The 7,663-nt window shown below is 42.1% G+C and overlaps 1 long non-coding RNA gene across 1 annotated transcript; it reads left to right on the top strand.

Moving 5' to 3' along the window:
- The first annotated feature begins 2,252 nt into the window (after positions 1 to 2,252).
- LOC105740095 lies at positions 2,253 to 7,375 on the top strand. The gene is made up of 2 exons (XR_001116116.2): positions 2,253 to 2,384; positions 6,407 to 7,375. It is a non-coding gene; the product is annotated as an uncharacterized LOC105740095 (long non-coding RNA).
- Positions 7,376 to 7,663: the final 288 nt, after the last annotated feature.

Raw genomic sequence — 7,663 nt, 5'->3', positions numbered from 1 at the left:
AAAGAGCAGGAATTCTTCTGGCAGTAATTCTTATATCAAATACAATGGTGGCCATTCCCCCAACAGCTCTGCAGTTGGAAGAATGAAGCCTTCAAGTAAGGCCAAAGTCCTACTCTTTGAGGGCAATTCATCTTGGCCAAATCCCTCAGGAGCAGGGCCATGCGGGGATTACAACTGTTCATGCAACACAACAGATTGGGCTTAAGCTGGCCAGGGCAGTGATGGGCTTGTTATCTTAATTGTAGTTGTCTGTGTCCCAAGAAAATGTTATCAGCTTTTCAGAAAAACTTTCAAGAGCAACTTGGACGGCAAGTTGGACAGACAACTTTCAAGAGCAAGTCAAACCCAAGCTGCCCTCCTTGTCTACACATCCTGCTCTGTTTTCCCATTTGGGAAATGAAACCAGCAGCAGCTGAGAGGGAGAAGGTTCTATACTCACTGGTTTTCTCCACTCCTGCCACTCCCTCCTTCCCCCTCCTCTCTGTCACCCTGAAGAAATCTCCTTCTGGAATAAGGTGTCGTTCATCCTTGTCACCTCCAGCATAGTTCTGTCGGATGCAGTGAGGTGCTGGATTAAGATTACAAGAAGCGGGAGGATTCTTGCAAAGAGAGGACAACATCTGCTTGACTATGCCAAGGGCCCCCTTGTCCCCCTGACCAAGAGGGCCTTCATGCTCCCTCAGCTTGACTGAACTTTAGGCAGGATTCTTCCTAACCTCCCTTTTTTGTTAGAGCATTTCTTGTCATTGTACATTTTTTCTCTGCCCCTTTGAGATGTATGTAAATCTTTTCAAAAGCCTCCTGCCAGTTTTACAATCCAGGAATGTCTTTCTCAAGGACCTGGGAGCCTTCCCTTTGAAATGTAATCATCAAAGGAGATGGCACCCCTGTCTCCCAGTCTTTGTGGAGGGTTTTGGTGGGAGTCTAACTTCAGCAGGACACCTTCCTCCAAGTCATAAAACCATCCCCTGTCACAAGATAGAAAAAGTTTATTAGCAAACACAAACGGCCTACGACCTCTTCACAACATCCTCTGGTATGTTTCACTAGCCTTTAAAAGCCTTTAAAAACTTTGCACCCTCTGCATCAGCAGCATTGAGTTCACACTGAGTTCTAGTCCCTCTCCCCTGTTGCAATAACTTTGGATAAACTTCCTGGCCTGTTTAACTTTTCCAGGCAAGTAATTTTTTTTCTAATACTAATTAGAAAATTTTTGATTTGATGTCCCCCTCCTTACACCTCCAAAATCTGTCTCATTTCTTTGTAGCATTGGTCCTCAAACTTCAAAAAGCATGTTTTTAAATAACCTAGAGGGCTAGTTAAAACACATTTCTGCGGCTGGACACGGTGGCTCACACCTGTAATCCCAGCACTTTGGGAGGCCGAGGCAGGTGGATCACTTGAGGTAAGGAGTTCGAAACCAGTCTGGCCAACATGGTGAGACCCCGCCTCAATTAAAAATATGAAAATTAGCCTGGCATGGTGGCATGCACCTGTAATCCCAGCTACTCTGGAGGCTAAGGCAGAAGAATCACTTGAATCCAGGAGGCAGAGGTTGCAGTGAGCCAAGATTGCACCACTGCACTCCAGCCTGGGCCACAGAGCAAGATTCTGTCTCAAAAAACAAACAAACAAACAAACAAACACGTTTCTGAAGCAGGAGGCCTGGGATGGGGCTTGAGAATGACATTTTCAACAAGTTTCCAGATGAATTGTGGCCGGTCTAGAAACCACACCTTTAGAACGACGTTAGCATGTTTTTTGCACAGACGATCTTAATTCCCTGAATTCCCTTTAGTTAATGGAGACTCTAGTACACCATCCTGCAGTGGGCCATTACCATAGCTGGTGAAGAAATTTTCTTTCCCACAATCTTCTTCCTCTCTTTTTTATACTTTTCCCTCTTTTGCTCTCTGGCCATACGCCTTCCTTTGCTTTCCTCCCCTTCCACTTCTAACTCACAGCAATTCTCTTCCCTCCTCCAACCAGCCTGTTCCAAAAAAAAAAAAAGTCCCCTTTTATTCCTTAGGGTAGCACTTGTTTTTGTTTTTTAACATCCAAATCCTTCTTGGAGCCCCTTCGCGCTCTGTCTCTGGGGAAGGCGGAGGGGGCTTCCCTCATCCTCCCTTGTTACCTAGCAACTTATCTTCTTCCTGACAAGTCACCACCCTGCCAGGATGCCAGCTGATGCACACACAACAAAGGGAAAGTGAGCGGACACCACCACTCCAGTCTGCTCATAGAGGACCCTCTGCTCATTAGCACTCCGATGAGTGGCTTGCTATGGGCAGGTCCCCCAGATGCCTCTCCCCCAGGAAGCTGGCCACACTGCTCCTCCAGGGATCTCAGAGCGATGGCAGCTTGTCAAGTTCCTGAGTCGCTGGGTATGTACTGGGAATTTCAGATTTAATCCCTAATTACATCCCGCTCATCACCTTTGTAATAGGAGCCATAATCATCTTTTCATTGTCATCTTTGAGTCACTGGGGCTGTGTGGAAGACTATATCCATATTCATGCATGTGTTTTCTATTTTGCTACTACATCCTCTTCCTTAGACTTCAAAATGAAGGGGGATTTTCTTTTCTCCTGCAAAAGCCTTTATGAAAGAAGGTGTTTGCTTAACACTTTCAAGCTTCCCCATTAACATCCTTTGTTCTTTCTCTACACATTCATGGATTAACTACTTTGGGTCCAGCCATGGTAACCAACTTCAATTTGTCACAGAAAATGTAGATGTTTTTAGGTAGGGCTTATATAGTGGAAAAGATATGGATGCAAACTCCCTTCCCGGACTAACTGAGGAAGGAAGATTTCTCAACCTCACTTTCTGTAATCCTAAAAGAAACAGTAGAATAGGAAAGGAGGAAAGGAGAGAAACATAGAAAGAGAAAAAAATTGACTCCACTCTAAAGAAAAAGGTATTGATAGCAATAATACTTATAACAGAGAACAATGGAAAACTACCCAGATGCTTGGCTGGGTGTGATGGCTCATGCCTGTAATCCCAGCACTTTGGGAGGCTAAGGTGGGTGGATCACGAGGTCAGGCATTCAAGACCAGCCTGGCCAACATGGTGAAACCCTGTCTCTACTAAAAATACAAACATTACAGGCATGGTGGCGCATGCCTGTAATCCCAGCTACTCAGGAGGCTGAGGCAGGAGAATCACTTGAACCCAGGAGGCGGAGGTTGCAGTGAGCTGAGATCGCACCAGGTTGCAGTGAGCTGAGATCGCACCATTGCTCTCCAGCCTGGGCAACATAGCAAGACTGTGTCCCCACTGCCAAAAAAAGAAAGAAAATTACCCAGATGCCCAATAGGTAAATGGACAATCATTATAGCAATGCAACAGAAGATAATTAGATCAATTTCACAAATGGCAGCCTAAGTAAATGGGCCATACAAATCACAGAGATAAGTATTTTAGTATGTATTTAAATATACACAAGCATGCAATATATAAATATAGCTGACGTATTTTAATATAATAACTCATGGGAAAATAATCCAAGAGAGATTAAACACACTGGTTAGATTCATGCAAAAATACATTAGACTGTTCAGAAAAATTAAGAACAATATGTGAAAAGATATGAATAGAGCTGTGCTGTCCAATATGGTAGCCACTAGCCACATGTGGTTAACTGAGTACTTGAAATGTGGCTAGTCTGAATTGAGATTTAAGTGTAAAACTGGATTTCAAAAATGTACTATTAAAATATATATCTAAAATATTTCATTAATAATTTTTATGTTGACTCCATGTTGAAATGATCTTTTAAATATATCAGATTAAATAAAATATATTGCTAGAGTTAATTCCACTTGTTTCTTTCTACTTTTTAATGTGGTTACCAGAAAATTTTTAATTACATATTAATTAGTGACTTGCTTTGTGGCTTGCATTGTATTTCTATTGAATAGTGCTGGTTTAGAGTTTAATGTTTACTAGATCCTTTGTTCTACAAAATTACCAGGAAACTTCCTGCTTTGTTTGTATTTATGAGGTATGTGAGTTGTGGAATGTGGAGTGATTTGAAAGCAATATTTCTGCACAGACCAATTCTAGGGTTGGCTTTTTGCATACTATAATAACTCTAGACAAATAATGGAAATTGTGACTTCCCCAGGAAGATGGGGTCTGGGGGGAGAGAAGTACAGAGGAAGGGAAAGGAGGTTTGGAGAGGAAAGGAAGAAGGCCACATACTCTAGAGGTGATAGGATCACTGAAAAAAACTAAATGTGTGGCTTGCAAGAAGAGAAGGTGGCCTCCTTCTAAGATGTCCCTTGTCACTCTGAAAAAGACTTCCTTCCCAAACCAACTCTTTCCCATTGGGCAGTCAGCTTGATCTCTTGAAGCTGAGGAAGGCCCTGCTATTAATTGTCCTAGGAGAAAGAGCATATCCACTGAGCTATGACTCAATGATCTGTCTTAGGGTGGGATTTATTATTTTCATTATTTGTGTGTTTGATTTTGCTGTTAGAGTTCCTTCCTTAAGACTATTTGTTGCCCACAGCTTTCAACGAGGTGGATGGGGGTGGTAGTGTGCTGAGCAGAGCAGTGCTGATGCTGACGACAACACCACAGCAAACAGCAAACAGGACATGCAGAGCAGGAGACAAACTCGCCTTCCCAACCAACCTTTAGCTGAGGACTAGTCAGGGTGTGTGGCTATTATGTTCTAGTAGCTAGGGGAGTCCCAGCATGTGCTCTTAGAGGCCATTTTGGAGAGGATGAAATGGAGAAACTAGGCACATTATTCATCTCAGAGACTCTCTGGACCTGAGAGAGAACAGTAACTGTATTCAGGCCTAATCCCTCAGGTGGCTGCCTTGGCGGCCACTCTCTTTACCACGGAAAATTGCCCCCCAGATGGAAACCTGTTGAACTTGGAAAAACCTCTTTGTTTCCAAACAGACAAAAAAAACCCAAAAAAACAAAAAAAACACATGATATATTTCTTCTTAACAAAAAAATTGTTATTCAACTACTATGTCCCATTTTCCCAATAAACATTAATTGAACTGCTAGTGGGCACCATTCATCCATTTAACAAGTACTGAGCCCCTAGTATGTAGCATATAGTGTAAATGAGACCCTAGACTCTGAAAGATCCTGAATTCAAATTTTGGCTCTACTATTTCCTGTCTGGGTGACCATGGAAAATTACTTAATCTCTCTGAGCCTTTCTTCATCTGTAAAGAGGGGAAATAATTAATACAGTGTTGTTCTGAGATTTAAATGAGTTAATACATAAAAAATACTTTAAAATACATAATAGGCCAAGTGCGGTGCCTCACGCCTGTAATCCCAGCACTTTGGGAGGCTGAGGCGGGCAGATCACTTGAGGTCAGGAGTTTAAGACCAGCCTGGCCAACATGGTGAAACCCCGCCTCTACCAAAAATACAAAAATTAGCCAAGTGTGATGGTGCATACCTGTAATCCCAGCTACTCAGGAGGCTGAGGCACAAGAATCGCTTGAACCCAGGAGACAGAGGTTGCAGTGAGCCAAGATCATGCCCAGCCTGGGCAACAGAGTGAGACTCCATCTTAAAAACAAAACAAAACATGATAAATGCTTACAATGTGGAAAATACTGACACAGAGTAGGTGCTGTAAAAGTATTTGTGGTTATATGCTAGATAGTGTCTGTTAAGGATACAAAGATGAGCACAACACAAACTTTGCCCTCAAGGAGACTCCACCTGGTGGCCTTTCACACACGCTACTTCACTGAACCTTCACTGCCAGACTGAGTTAACATTGTTAATCTGAGGTTCAGACAGATTTTTTTTTCTTTTTTTGAGGCAGAGTTTAGCTCTTGTTGCCCAGGATGGAGTGCAATGGCGCTATCTTGGCTCACTGCAACCTCCGCCTCTCTGGTTCAAGCTATTCTCCTGGGTCAACCTCCCAAGTAGCTGGGGTTACAGCTCGACTAAATTATTATTATTATTATTATTATTATTATTATTATTATTTGTACTTTTAGTAGAGATGTGGTTTCACCAGATTGGTCAGGCTGGTCTCGAACTCCTGACCTCAGGTGATCCACCCACCTCAGCCTCCCAAAGTGCTGGGATTATAGGTGTGAGCCACCACACCCAGCTGGCTCAGATGGATTAAATTACCTGCCTGAGATCACACAAATAATAAATGGCAGGTGTGATTCAGAGCTAGTTTTTCTGACCCTAAGTCCAGGGCTCTTTGCTCAGGAGTATGCTGCCTTTTTAGTCTAGAGGCCGCGTCTTAGCTCAGCCTGTGAAGCAGAAGTCTCTAACCCCAAGAACCTTAATATGGATATTTTTCTTCTGGCAGTATTAGTAAGGGTGTCTAGGGAAGCAAGTAACAGAAAGTCCTAACTTACACATTAAGAAAAATTAATTATCTCACATTTTTACAAAGTCTCAATGTAGGTTGCTGCAAGGTTTGATGCTTTAATGACATCATGAAGGACCCAGATTCATTCCATCTCTCTGCTCTGCATTCCTCAACGTGTCAGCTTTGTGCCAGAGTCACAAGATGGCTACACTCCTCCAGGCATTATATGCATATATAACAACATACCCCAAAAGAAGAGAAGACTTCTCCAGAAGCCTCCCAGGGGACCTTCACTCATGGCTTATTAGATCAGAGCCCCTCCTTAAACCAATCACTAAAAAGGAAAATGGAATTGCCATGAGTGGCTCAGCAAAATCATGATTTACCCCTGGATGGGAATCAGGGTCACATTCAAAGAGCATATGGACATGTGAAGGAGCATAAACACAATCACAAAATCGGGGCTCCCACCACTGGTTGCAGAGGCAGTCAACAGTGTCTGCTACAAGTGACATCAAGTAGCATCTATCAAGTGGCATTACTTTAACAAATATTAACAATAGGATTCCTCATCTCAGTTTAGAAGAAAAATCCAAAATCAAAGTAGACTGAAGATAAGGTAAACGGTGATGTTTGCCACACTAGTGGTGAGGTTTTCATAGTTTTGCCCAAACCAGTTTTTATTTTTAGTGCTTGGTTGGGGTCACTGAAACTTCCAGGTTGTCCTAACCTGTTAAAATCTTTTAAAACATTATTTGTGACTGTTTCTCTTTGGACAGTGCTTTTTGTTAATCACAAAAAACAGGGTAGAAGGTAATGACATATGCAAAGGGATGTGTAGCAATCAAAGGGAAATGTTATCCTTCCTAGGAGACAGGATTTATGGGATTCCTGGATCTTTTTTGTGTCTGATTGTCGAGGTCTTGACAGCCTTTCAATTGAGGAACACGTTCGTGTCTGTTAAACTAATTGTAGCTGTTCACTCCACTATATAATTTTACAACATTTCAGCTTCAAATAGAATGGCTTCAATAAACATAAAGCAGACTGACACATCCCAGATTTCTGCAGTTTATTTTACACCAAGAAATTACATTTAGAGATTTCCAGACACATACTATAAATGAAAATTCAACAGGAAGTTTCTTTCATTTCCTCTAGATCTGACCTATATTTCAAAAATATATGAGTGGGCTATAACCAGGAACTTCTTCTCTTGCTCCCATTATTCACACTGTTTTCTGAAGAGTTTTTTCTCATCCGTGACTCTAATGGCCATTAAGGGAATTGCAGACATTGGAAGATTATACAACCCTAAGTGAAATGAGTGAAATGGTAAAT

Source organism: Nomascus leucogenys, chromosome 7b (genome assembly GCF_006542625.1).
Source record: "Nomascus leucogenys isolate Asia chromosome 7b, Asia_NLE_v1, whole genome shotgun sequence".
NCBI classification, from domain to species: domain Eukaryota; kingdom Metazoa; phylum Chordata; class Mammalia; order Primates; family Hylobatidae; genus Nomascus; species Nomascus leucogenys.
The sequence above is the reverse complement of the archived record's forward strand: the minus strand, read 5'-3'. Positions and strand labels throughout refer to the sequence as shown.